This window comes from Natator depressus, chromosome 8 (genome assembly GCF_965152275.1).
Source record: "Natator depressus isolate rNatDep1 chromosome 8, rNatDep2.hap1, whole genome shotgun sequence".
In the NCBI taxonomy this organism is placed as follows: domain Eukaryota; kingdom Metazoa; phylum Chordata; order Testudines; family Cheloniidae; genus Natator; species Natator depressus.
Window position 1 is genome coordinate 54,090,845 of NC_134241.1, and position 14,232 is coordinate 54,105,076.

At 42.5% G+C, this 14,232-nt stretch overlaps 1 protein-coding gene across 4 annotated transcripts in view; it reads left to right on the plus strand.

The window, feature by feature from the left end:
- The window catches only part of SMG7 (SMG7 nonsense mediated mRNA decay factor), a 97,667-nt gene that overhangs the window by 21,925 nt on the left and 61,510 nt on the right, over positions 1–14,232 (plus strand). The window contains exons 1-2 of one of the 4 annotated variants that reach the window (XM_074961108.1): positions 9,330–9,812; positions 10,551–11,006. The exons of the other annotated variants lie outside the window; for them this stretch is intronic. The gene's annotated coding sequence lies outside the window, so the exon portion shown is untranslated. Of the gene's footprint in view, positions 1–9,329; positions 9,813–10,550; positions 11,007–14,232 lie in introns of those variants that run through there. 4 annotated transcript variants of the gene reach the window in all.

The window sequence follows — 14,232 nt, forward strand, 5'->3', positions numbered from 1 at the left end:
AGCTTCTCGTCCACTGTAACCCCTAGGTCCTTTTCTGCAGAACTGCTGCCTAGACATTCGGTCCCTAGTCTGTAGCGGTGCATAGGATTCTTCTGTCCTAAGTGCAGGACTCTGTCCTTGTTGAACCTCATCAGATTTCTTTTGGCCCAATCCTCTAATTTGTCTAGGTCCCTCTATCCTATCCCTACCCTCTAGCATATCTACCGCTCCTTCCAGTTTAGTGTCATCTGCAAACTTGCTGGGGGTGCAGTCCACGCCATCCTCCAGATCATTAATGAATATATTGAACAAAACCGGCCCCAGGACTGACCCTTGGGGCACTCCGCTTGATACCAGCTGCCAACTAGACATGGAGCCATTGATCACTACCTGTTGAGCCTGACGATCTAGCCAGCTTTCTATCCACTTTATAGTACTCCAGATGAGGAGTTCATCCAGCCCATACTTCTTTAACTTGCTGCCAAGAATACTGTGGGAGACTGTATCAAAAGCTTTGCTAAAGTCAAGAAATAACACATCCATTGCTTTCCCCTTATCCACAGAGCCAGTTATCTCGTTATGGAAGGCAATTAGGTTAGTCAGGCATGACTTGCCCTTGGTGAATCCATGCTGATTGTTCCTGATCACTTTTCCTCTTCTCCAAGTGCTTCAGAATTGATTCCTTGAGGACCTGCTCCTTGATTTTTCCAAAGACTGCCTTTATTGTTTAAATAGGACTCCTAGTACCCACCTCTAAGCATACGGAGACAACAGCTTGTTCGTCACCGAGAGTGGTCTTCAAGTGATTTTCCACATGAAAAAAGAACAGTAACTGGTTTTTCAAGATATGTTGTCCATGTGGTTTCCACAGCCTGCCATCCTTCCCCTCTACTCTACAGAGTTCTAATACTTTAGCATTTTGTATTGGCAAAGGAACTGAGGAATGGTTGGGCCTGATCTGCCCTTCATGCGCTCAGATTGTGGGAATTCAAGAACATGTAGGGTACAGATGCAGCGCCAATGGACACGGCTGGCCAAAAGAATCCAGTTTCATGTGCATAGAGCACATGTGTACCAAGAGAGGAATCCGTGTAGACAATACATCTCTAACAACCACAGTTACTGCAAGGTAAGTAACAGTTCTTTTGCAGGTGACAGTCTGGGTGATTAACCCAAGAAAACCGACAGTTATAGTAGATAGGACGAAGGTATGGAAAGTATGTGTGGCAGGCATATTAGGATTTTGAGATCAATTTGGGCATTTGCACTCTATGATAGACGACTGCTTGTATGGTTTCAGGTTTCCAGGAAGATTACTGAATGCTTACAAAACAGATTCCTTAAATCTTTTATGGACTTGCAAGAACTTCATGGGAAAGCTTTAATGTATGAAAGGTTTCATCTTTGATATTGCCGTGCAGTATCTTTGTTTATAGACGTAAACAACTGTTCAATTAAATTGAAAAGCAAAACATTTAAAACTGATAAAAGAAAATATTTTAATGCAATGCCTAAGTAACCTGTGAAACTCATTGTCACACCATATTGCTAAGGCAGGAGCTTGATAGGATTCAGAAGAGAATTTAGACATTTATATGGATAATTTTTAGGAGGACTTAAACTTCATGTGCTACAGGACATAATCCGAGTACGGACTGACAAGACTTGAGAAGAAATGTCTCCTATGGACACATTATTCCATTCCTTCTGAAGTTTCTGGTACTAGGCACTGTCATACAGGACTTAGAGGAACCATTGGTTTGATCCAGTATGGCAGCTCTGATGTAGTCAGCAGCCCCATGGCGCTTCATGTAATGCGGGGCCACTGGGACCAGGTGTTCCAAGAAAGGCACCTTTGAAGCTGGGAGGAAGATATTATCAGGCTGGTTGGTAGTGATGCAGATTATTTTCTATTTACACTTTGCAGAGTTACTGTGAGTTCCTCTCAGATTTATTGTTGATGAGACTGGGGGCTGGTTATGTGTTTAAAATGGAGATGATTTTGTGTTAACTGACTTAACAATTATTTAAAGAATTAAAATATATTTCAGGTGAGAACATAACATATGAAAGCACCGGGAGTTCTAAGGAACTTGTTCTCTCTTTTTGCCTTTTGACATGACTTTATTTTGTGGGGTGGGGGGGATAAATTACTGTGAGCTGTATTATTAACTTCAAGGTTAGCCTTCTGTTACCTCTCCACAAGAAAGACTATAGCTTTCTGCCCACATGTATACCAAACAAACTGCCATACGTCTCTTCATCTACCACTTTCTAAGAGACCAGGTAAAATTCAAAGAACATGTGCGAGTATTTCACCTGGTAAATCAGATCTAATTCAGATTAGATTATGAAAAATGTGAATTTAGAAAAATGGATTGTTGAATTTTAACTACCTGACAGTATCTTTGATAGAAAGGTGTTGCAAGCTATTCTAAAAGTATTTGTAGGAAAAATTAATGTAAAAATTTTCATGAGGATTGCACTGCTCTCTCATCCTGTCACTGTTAAAGTGTGACATGTTTCTCAGTTTGACTTCAGATTTCAGTCCTGAAATCAAAATATTTCCCTTTTTTGAGTCATAATACTTACTAAGTTCATGAAAATGCATCCTCTTGTTACAGTCACTAGTTTAGACTGAGGTTGTGTGTTAAATTTTGCCTATATCAAATAGGATCTTTAACTAAATTTTAAGCTTACAATTTGTTTCTTTTCAACTGGCTAAACAGATCCTTTTGCTTTGTTCTAAACCACCAATTTGTCTTAAAAGAACAAGTCTAGGCAACGATTTCATGGGCACGCTAATGTGTGTATCTGAAATTCATATTGGAAGAGCACAATTTTTTTTATTACACACTAATATAGAATTAAAAACAAGTAACAAAATCCAGCTAAGTTTTACTTTGGGAGTTGCTAGCGCACATCCCCAGACTTGAGTGGGGAACTATGCCTACAACATAGATCAAAAACTTCCAGATACAGTTGTTGAACCATACTTCTCTAAACTTGTGCATAATAGAAATAGGAGATAATATGAAATATTCCTGCATCATAACTGGTTCTCTTGTATTTGCTATAAACTATAATATATAACTTGGGTTCTAAGGAGACATGTAAACAGACTTAGTTTGTACTGGAAACAAATGGTTTTTCTCCCATAGAACATGATGGGATGTCTGGATCAATAATTTGATCCCTGATGTTCAAATAAACTTGTTTATAAAACATCTCCTGATGAAAACTCTTGTACAAAACAGCCAGAATTAAATAAAATAAGTCAACATTCTTAAAAAAATGCCAGCAACAAATGGAGGGAATCCAATACAGGAAACGAAACGTCAGTTCAGTGGAATAAATGTGCGACCACCAGTGGTCGTATTAAACACTGTTAAGAGTGGGTGTGTAGTTTTTACATGTCCTGAGATGGGGTGTCAAAGGGAATTGATCTCTATACTCTAGAGCCCACAAGAGCAAAGATATGATCAAGTCATATCTCCCTCCAGAAATGAGGTGCTTTAGATGGTCATTTACTAAGCCAGTAGAATTATAGTGCTTTTATATTTTTCAAATTACTGTAAAACCACAAATTAGTTAAACCTCCTAATAGCATGGTCACTCTGCTTTCCATTCCTGGGAATTATTTTTGATTCTGAGATGAAAATAGTAGTGTGGCTGACTGGGCTTCTAGCCCTTGCAGTTACTTGGGAAAGGCAGAAAAACAGAATTGTGGACAGAAGGAACAATTGAGTTCCTATCTAGTTCGGCCTCTGACTTCTTGTGTATATATACCCTATTCCAGTTAAGATTTTATTACATTGCATTATAACTAGGGCTGTTGATTAATCGCAGTTAACTCACGTGATTAACTCAAAAATTAATCACGATTAACTGCAGTTTTAATTGCACTGTTAAACAATAGAATACTAGTTGAAATTTATTAAATATTTTAGATTTTTTCTACATTTTCAAATATATTGATTTCAGTTATAATACCAAGTGTACAATACTCACTTTATATTATTTTTATTACAAATATTTGCACTGTAAAAATGATAGCATTTTTCAGTTCACCTCATACAGGTACTGTAGTGCAATCTCTTTATCATGAAAGCGCAACTTACAAATGTATAGGTTTTTGTTACATAAGTGCACTCAAAAACAAAACATTGTAAAACTTTTGAGCCTACAAGTCCACTCAGTCCTACTTCTTGTTCAGCCAATCGCTAAGAGAAACAAATTTATAGTTACGGGAGATAATGCTGCCCTCTTATTTACAGTGTCACCTGAAAGTGAGAACAGGCTTTTGCATGGCACTTTTGTAGCCAGCATTGCAAGGTATTTACATGCCAGATATGCTAAATGTTCGTATGCCTCTTCATGCTTTGTCCACCATTGCAGAGGACGTGCTTCCATGCTTGTTAAAAAAATAATGCATTAATTAAATTTGTGACTGAACTCCTTGGGAGAGAATTGTATGTGTCCTGCTCTATGTTTTACCCGCATTCTGCCATACGTTTCATGTTATAGCAGTCTTGGATGATGACCCAGCATGTTGTTCATTTTAAGAACGCTTTCATTGCAGATTTGACAAAATGCAAAGAAGGTACCAATGTGAGATTTCTAAAGATAGCTACAGCACTCGACCCAAGGTTTAAGAATCTGAAGTGCCTTCCAAAATCTGAGAGGGACGGGGTGTGGAGCTTGCTTTCAGAAGTCTTAAAAGAGCAACATTCCAATGTGGAAACTACAGAACCTGAACCACCAAAAAAAGAAAATCAACCTTCTGCTGGTGGCATCTGACTCAAATGATGAAAATGAACATGCGTTAGTCTTTACTGCTTTGGATTGTTATGAGCAGAACCCATCATCAGTATGGACGCATGTACACTGGAATGGTGGTTGAAGCATGATGGGACATGAATCTTTAGCGCATCTGGCATGTAAATATCTTGCAAAGCCGGCTACAATAGTGCCATGCAAACGCCTGTTCTCACTTTCAGGTGACATTGTAAATAAGAGGGCAGCATTATCTCCCTTAACTGTAAATTGGTTTCTCTTAGCAATTGGCTGAACAAGAAGTAAGACTGAGTGAACTTGTGGGCTCTAAAGTTTATAATGTTTTGTTTTTGAGTGCAGTTGTTTTTTTATACATAATTCTACATTTGTAAGTTGCGCTTTCATGATGAAGAGATTGCACTAAATACTTGTATTAAGTGAATTGAAAAATAGTATTCATTTTTCCAATGCCAATATTTATAATAATATAAAGCGAGAACTGTACTCTTTGTATTATGTGTTGTAATTGAAATCAGTATATTTGAAAATGTGGAAAACATCCAAAAATATTTATATAATAGTATTCTATTGTTTAACAGCACGATTCATCATTATTAATTTTTTTAATTGCTTGACAGCCCTAATTATAACTTTACTAAAGAGAGAGAAGATCCTAGTTCCTTATATATTATCTTCAGGCATTTAAATAGCAAACAATTTCCTCCTTTCCAAGGTGAATAATTTGTTAGAATATATCTTATCACTCACTCTTGTCTCATAGAAATAGTCGTAAATGTATACATCTTTGCACTCATAGCTCTTCCTCTATATTTTAACTTGAAAAAAAGTAACTTTGGAAGGGAGGTCATGTTTATGTTGGGAGTTCTAAGGGAGATAAAGCTTCTGTTATAGCTGGTATTTTACCTGTTTCAATTCAACCTGCTCTGAGTAGGCTTAGATGACCTGGTGGTAAACCTCAGGAGCTGCAAGAGGCTTTTTAGCAATATTGGAAAAGCTAGTATAGGCAACTGGGGAACAACGGTGGGGATTTTTTTTCCCTCCAAAAAATCCCTAGCATGGATAAGGTATTAGAAGGATTTCAGTGGTCATGTAGACTAAAGGCTTGTCTACATGGTGGAGTTTTTCAGATTACCTTTGTGTGAGCTCTTGCAGAATAACTATTCCAAACGAATTGCATCCATACAGCTCACTCTTGCCTACTACCCCCTGAATCAATGCATACACAAGGCACTAATTTTGTTTCAAAATAAGCTCTTAGTGTTCTGGGTAGGTATCCCCTGGTGCTTTGTCCTGTTGCTGGGTTCTATGTATTATGGGGATTTTGTGTCAGCACATTGTGGGATACCCACTGGAAATCTGGGATGTAGAGGTCATAGCAACAAATTGCTGAGATTCCTATGAACACATCCCATGATTGATTCTATCTTGTGAGTTAGCAGCACTTTCTAACTGCTGTCAGCCAGCATGGAAGGAACACATCAGCATCCCACACTCCACGCGTTCATTAATACATAGATGGTGCTGCGCATGTATTTGGAATCGTGCATCCAGGTGGCTTCGGCAGCCAGCTGTCACACTGACAAGTCGTTTTCAGCAGAGCAGGCAGAGGAGGATGAGATCAAACAGTTAATTGTGTGTAAAGCTTTCTTGGAACATCTTCATTCCATTGAGTGCCATTTCTGGGTTTGAGAAACCAACTCTGGTGGTAAAGGATCATGATGCTGACCAGAAGTCGAAGCAGAATTTTGGGATGACAAAGAGCACTTTTCTAAAGATCTGCACAGAACTGTAGCGGCATCATACCATTGTGAGCTCTCTCCTCACTGTGGAGAAGAATGTGGCATCACCATCTGGAAGCTTGTCACCTATGGTTAGTTAATACCAAATTGCTCTTGGTTGGTAGCTGGTAGATCAACTGTTGGGATTGTTGTCACGGAGGCATGCACTGTTTATATTAAGAAGGTGCTAATGGCATGAGTCATTCATCTTGGTGAATGACTTGGATTTGCCCAGCTAGGGTCCCTGAAGTGTATTGGTGGGCCATTGATGCGACCCATGTGCCTATTCTTTGTTTCCCTCTCCCCGACCAGGCCTCAGAGTTCATAAACAGAAAGGGGTACTTCTCCATGGTGCTCCAGGGCCCGGTTGATCACTGGCAGGTTCACCAATGTGGGATGATCTGGAATGGTCCATGCTGTTAGGCTCTTTTGAAACTCACGCCTGTTTTTGTTTAATGAAAAATGATTATTTTGGTCCCAGGACCACTATGAACATCATGGGTGGTCTGATTCCTCTTGTCATTCTTGTAAACCCAGTTTACCCTCTGTTTCACTGGCTTATGATGCCTTTTACTGGACACTTGGATAGGAGAAAGGACCTGTTCAACTATCCCTGAATAGTTGCAGAATGACAGTGGAAATGTGGTATTTTTACGAAACTTTATTGAACGTTTGTCAAAATAACCTTTTATTGAATGTCAGGCAGTGCAAATAATAAAAATCAGTTATTGAACAAAAATTATTATTCATTATACCGTGACAGACAGTACAAATTGTATCCAACATTGAAGTGCAGTTGTGCAACACGTGACTAAATACTGAGTACATGTATATCAGTGCTGTACTGGTCACAGGCCTGTGTACATGTGATTTGTGCCTGGCGTCTTCCTTGGAATGTGGAATAGTGTGGGAAGAACCTTTTGTTTGTTGTGGGGGTGGTGATGGATTCTAGAACTTACTGTTTTCAGGGCCCTGTGGTATGGGATATCTACAGAAATGCCTGTTGTAGCCTTGTGAGAGGTACTTCTGTTCCTGGAACATTGTTCTCCATGGGTTGCAGGCCAGTGCAGCAGCATGTTCTCAAGATGATTTGTCTTTTGCGCATGCTCTGCATCACTTGTCTCTGCATCACCTGTCTGTCTCTGCAAGGAGAACTTCCTTCCACTCCTCTATTCATCCCTCTTTTTGGGATGCTGCCAGGAGGTCCCCAAACATTTTTTTATCTTTGGTCTTCCTTTTCCTGCCTTGGAAATGAGTCCAGAGTTGTGCAACTGATAGCAGTCCTGTTATTGGAGGTTGGTGTCGGGGGCAGAAGCTGGGAGAGTTGAGAAACAGAACAAGTAGTTATTGTAGGTGATTCAAGTCTCCATGGCAACAATGATAAACTTTCGTTCCTCAGTTTTGGAATACTATTTCAGTAGTTTTTTCCCAGCCTGGGTAGAGTTGGGAGATGGTAAGCAGTGTTTCACCGTATTTCCCTTTTGCATAGTAATTCAGTTTTAATCCTAGGAGGTTGGTACAGTGGGTGACGGGGGATTTGTGCCACTTATAGGCATGGGCGAAGGGTCTGAGGTGGCCTGCAGGATTTTGGAGGCTTGCATGGGGTGGGGAAGGTTGAGGGCTCCTAGAAATTAACATAGCCTGTTAAAATGCAACTGATGCCTAATTTATCTTTTTTTCGTGTAACCATTTCTGCCTCTTATACCTCCTAAGTTGTACTCAGTTAAAATCTGTCTCTCTGTAGTTAGTTAACTTGTTTTGTTTTATCTTATCCAGTGTGTTTGTTTGGGAAACTCCATTTGGGGTAACTAGATGTGTGCTTATCATGTCTATTAATAAAATGATGGGCTTTATATAAGTTAGTTATCCAGTAGAGGGCTGGGCAATACAGGACATATATTTCTGGGGGTAAATCTAGGACTGGAGATGTGTTGGGGTCACCTTGCAATATGCTCAAGGCTGGTAAGAGCCAGTGTGACTGGATGACTGCAGCGCGTGCACACGTAGCTGGGAGCGACTTGTATGCTGGAGGCTGTTTGTGAGCAGTCCAGTCTGGAGGCTACAGCAGCAAAGCAGTGTAAAGTGCATCTGAGGTTTGCGGTCAGGAGTGACACAGCTACTCATTGGTCTGGATTGTACCCTGGATGTGTCACAGCCCCAAAAAGAGGGGGATAGCCTGTCCTCACCCATAAATCAGACACCTGTATTTGCAACAGCTATTCTGACATGGAGATGAGAGAGAAATTATGAATGATGGTTAATACTACCCACAGATAATTCCTTGGAAGTCTAGGAAGAGGGATTTGATTTTAAATATACTTAGGCTTGGTCCTCACTGCAAAGTTAGGGTGATGTAAGCTGCCTGGCGTCGGCCTACTTGTGCATGTATCTGAAGTTAAATTGACCTCCCACCGACGTAAGTGCGCTGTTCTAGCAGTGCAGTAACACCACCTCCCCAAGGGGCCTTGAGCTAAGGTCAATCTACTGAAGTCGACCCAGTGCGAGTATAGACACTACATTACTTACGTTGGCCCTAACAGTCCTCCAGCAGCTGTCCCACAGTGCCTGACACTGACTGCTCTGGTTGCAGTTGTCAGCTCCACTGCCCAGGAATCCTAAATGCCAGAAGTCCCATATGCCTGCGCCGCCCCCCCCCCCCTTTTTTTTTTTTAAAGTCCTGTGGATTTTTTTTTTTTTTTTTTTGAAATGCCTTTTCCTGATTGTCTGGCTTGCCGAGCACACCTAGCAGCTGTCCATTGTTATGTGCCACTGATCATGCCAGCTATCCACTCCAGATGCACTGTGGCTTGGAGTAGACAGGACATATTGGGTAACCTGATTGGACCAGGAGAAGAGGCTCATGCAAGCACAGCTACGGACCAGCTGTAGAAAAGTGGACATATAAGAGCAGATTTAATGGGGGATGCAGGAGAAAGGGTACAACAGGGACAGGCAGTAGTGCCACATGAAAATGAAGGAACTGCATCAGGCATACCAGAAGGCCAGAGAGGCCAACAGTCCATCTGGTGGTGAGCCACAGACCTGCTGCTTTTATAAAGAACTGCAAGCCATAGTTGTGGAGACTCCACTACCACCCAACAGACCACCATGCATATCTCCAAAGAGCCCGAGTCACAGGCCCCTGGCATGAACAGCGAGGAGGAGGATGGGGGATATGCGACCAGCACCTGTTTGAGACTGCACTGCAGTCCTGGCAGTCGAGCACGGGCGAGCCTGGTGCAGGGAAAGGAACCTCAGGTAAGTGTGCAGCTGTATTTCCTATTACAATGATGTACTGATGACGCCCACAGCTTAACAGGACACAGCTATTTTCATTAATTTACCCATATTAGAAGAGATAGCGGTACAACAAAGAGAGGTAGAGTTATCTGCTTTTCATTCCTCTGTAGAGTTAAGCAAGGGGGCCACACGGAGCAGTTTGTTTTTATACACAGGGATGTCCCTGGAATCCTCCTGAGAGATCTCGATGAAACTTTCCTGGATTTACTCTGCAGTTCTCTCCCGAAGGTTTCTAGGGATGGCAGCCTTATTTCTTCCTCCACAGTAGAACACTTTCCCATGCCAGTCAGTGATGACTTGGGCAGGCACCATTGCAGTACACAGGCTAACAGCATACGGTCCCAGGCAGCTTTGGGACTCCAGCAGCAGCTGTGCTCTGTATGCCTTTGTTACTTCAGGAGTGAGATATCCGCTAAATCGCCACTACCTGTGAAAAATGGTGCCAGTATTCAGTGCCATTGCCTATACTCATAGTTTTATGCAACCTAGCTATTCTCTCATTTCCCTTCCCTCCGGCGGGCCATAATAACAGCAATCATGATGAGTAGCACTGTGCACAAGCACTCCGAAGCAGAAACGTCAATAAGCATGTCTTGTTTAAAACTTTAGAGGAGCAAGGGAAGGGAATTCTGAATCTTAACTTTCACTTTCCGTTGTGACTGTATTGACAGTAGTACCTCTGTGTTTTATGTGCAGCTGCTCCGTTGTGACATCAAGGGGTTTCTTCCTCCACACCTGCAGATCCAGAGCCAGATAGAGGGGAGAAAGAAGAGGACTTGGGGTGACATGTTTGATGCAGTGCTGGCTTGCAGGATCTCCTTAGACTGTGAGTGAAGGGCCTGAACATTGCAGACATCCTGGAGAAAGGCTAGGAGCCCCAACAGGAAAAAGGAGAGGGAGATGCATCAGGACATAATGGAGCTTCTCCAGCAACAAACAGATGCTGCAGACTCTCTTGCAGACCTACAGGTTCAACAGTCCAAGGCTCGTCTCTTTTTGTAGTCCACTGAGAACTCCATTGCAGCACCTCTTTAAACATTCCACATTTCTAACCCTACCATTCCATCCTGGGGCAACATTAAGGACAGCCACAGCTTCACATGCTCTGACCTGTGAAAGCCACGGTTTGATGTATGGATAGCTAAAATGGACGTGAGTGTTCTTTCCCTTTAAGTTCTGTTCCATTAATATATTACATTTTTAATGTATTTGCTTTTAAATTGCACAGGCTTTTTGGTTTTTTGCACTGGTTTTGTTACTGAATAAAATTCTATTATGTGGAAAAGAATTCATCGTTAGTAGTTCACAACATATGCTGCAGAGTTCCTAGCAGTTCAGAAAGCACCTACTCACTTGTTACTGTATAGCGTGACACAACACATTAGATCAGTGACAGTGTAATAATCATAAAAGGACAGCAACCACTTCAAAATTAATAGGTGCATTGGCAGTGTTCTATATCTGTACACGGAGCACCAAACAATTCCTAAGAGGCCCCAAAATAGCAGGGCCAGGTAGATCACAGTACAGTACAATGCAATACTGTGGATCATTGGGTAATTACTCTTTCAAAGCCTCCCTGAGCCATATAGCTCTGCAATGAGCTCTTCTAATCACTCTTGTGTCTGGCTGTTCACTCAGCAGACAGCAGGCATCTTTTCCCCATTTGCTTCACAGATGTTGTTCAGGACACAGCAGGCAGCTATAACCATTGGGATTTTTTTTAACTGTCTTGTGAGTAAATAATGTCAGTGTCCTTCAGTCTACCAAAAGCACATTCAGCTGTCATTCTGCACCTGCTGAGCCAGTGGTCGAATCTTTACTTGGTGCTGTTGAGATGGCCAGCATATGGCTTCCTGAACTGAGGGATTAAGCGGTAGACTGGGTCCCCTAGGATCACTATTGGCATGTCAACATTTCCTCAACTGGCAGATTAACATTGGCAAAAAAGTCCTTGTTTGTAGGTTTCTGAACTGTCCTTTGTTCTTAAAGATCCACATGTCATGCACCTTCCTAACTAGCCAATGTTGATGTTGGTGAAGCGTATCCGGTGCTCCACCAACAGTTGCAATACCATAGAAAAGTACCCTTTTCTTTTGTATTCTGTGGCAAGATGGTCTGGTGCCAAAATAGGGATATGCATCCTGTCTGTTGCTCCACTACAGTTTGGGAATCCCACTGCTGCAAATCCATCTACTATGACCTGCACATTGCCTAGAGTAACAGTCGGAATGGTCTTGCACACAGAACTACCCCCACAGTGGATTTTCAAGCTCCAAAATTTTTTCCTGCTGACCGCTAGCAATCTGACATTGCAAGTTTCCACAATGCAATTGCCACTTGATTCTTCACTGTCAAGGCAGGTTTCATTTTGGTGTTCCTGAGCTGGAGGGCTGGCGCAAGCTTGGCACACAGATCTAGGAATGTGACCTTGCTCATCATCCCAAGCCTGCATTACAGTGCAATCCTACCAGTCAGTTTTCATTTCTTGGGCTCAGGGGTGACACTCCACTATCTGCAGCTGCTCCATGAATGCCACCAACAGCCTCAAATTGATTCTCACTATGTTGCACAGCAGTCTGTCCTCCAAGAAATCATAATGTTCCACGCTGATTTTGGTTTTTAAGATGGCTGTGCAAATACTGGAGGATCGTGTTGTTGCGCTCTGTACCTCGGGGTAACACCCTATGCCCCTATGTTCATCTTTATAAAATGATTGTGTGGTATCCAATGCAGAGTTCGTCACGTTGGGTGTCTTTGGAAGGCTCCTAATGCACTGAGCATGGTTGTTAGTGATGTTGTAGCAATTGTTACAGTAATCAGGTTTCAGAGTGGTAGCCGTGTTAGTCTGTATCAGCAAAAAAAGCAAGGAGTAGTTGTGGCACCTTAGAGACTAACAAATTTATTTGGGCATAAGGTTCCAAATAAATTTGTTAGTCTCCAAGGTGCCACAAGTACTTGGTTTTTTTTGTTACAATAATGTTATAGGTTATACTTTCATGTATATAGTTATGAGGCTGAAAATGTATTCTCATGGCTTAAAGCAAGCCCATGCAAAAACTCTCCAAGAACAGAGAGGCAGTTCACACCTCGTCAGGGCATGGATGGGACAAACCCAGCCCAGCCTCACAGGAACAATGGACACTGGCTTAGGCAGCAACAAAAGAATCTGTTAGACCCTTGAGGGAGTCACCCCCTTCCTTCGGTCAGTTTGGGACTGCAATGAGGTAATGCTCACCTGATTCTGGCGTGGTGGGGGTGAGGCAAAGCCAAGAGGAAAGAAAGGACATTATAAAAGGGAGAGACATTTTGCCATGCTCTCTCTCTTCCACCTACATCTACGGACACCACCAGCACCAAGCGACTGAAACGCTGATCAAAGGGGAGAGCCTGGCTGAAAAGTAACCAGCCAGCCTGTGGTGAGAAGCACCTCAGTTTTTTAAGGACATTGAAAGTGTTAAGATCAGCTTAGAATGTGTTTTTGCTTTTATTTCATTTAACCAAATCTGACTTGTTATGCTTTAGCTTATCAGTCTATCTTTATAGCTAATAAATCTGTTTTTGTTCTACCTGAAGCAGTGCGTTTGGTTTGAAGTGTGTCAGAGGCTCCCCTTGGGATAACAATCCTGGTACATATCAATTTCTTTGTTAAATTGACGAACTTATATAAGCTTGCAGCGTCCAGTGGGCATAACTGGACAGTGAAAGACGGAGGTTCCCAGGGTTGTGTCTGGGACCAGAGATATTGGCTGGTGTCATTCGGTTGCTAGTAGCTGGGAGCAGCTTACATGCCAGCGGCTGTGTGTGAACAGCCCAGGAGTGGGGGTTCTCACAGCAGAGCAGGGTGAGGCTGGCTCCCAGAGTCAAAGATTGAAGTGACCTCGCAGAGTGGTCTCCAAAGTGGGGTGCGCCAGAGGATCCCAGGGGGTGCATGGCAGGAGGAGCTCTGCCAGACAGCACTCCGCCGTTTTTTTTCTTCGGCGGCAGCTCTGCACGCCTGCAGCAGGTCTTCCCCTCCGGCAGCACGCCTGCGGCAGGTCTTCCCTTCTTTCTTCGGCGGCACACCTGCGGCAGGTCTTCCACTCTTCTTGCTTTAGCGGCATCGGGGGCGGGGGGGGGTGCGCGATCCAAAAACTTTGGAGACCTTTGACCTACCAGATCACCAGTCCAGATAGCACCGGAGGGGAACATCACACATGCATCCTGTGCTTGCAATGCTTATGACAATATTTCAGAGGTGTGCAGTCTCCAGGCTTCTGTCAAAGATGGCAGACCGCAAAGAAGGCCATGCAGGTTTGTGGGATTTTTTTTAAAAAGGCGCAAAAATTATGGGATATAGATAACATGATGGAATAGAGACAGTTGCATGCTGGGAAGC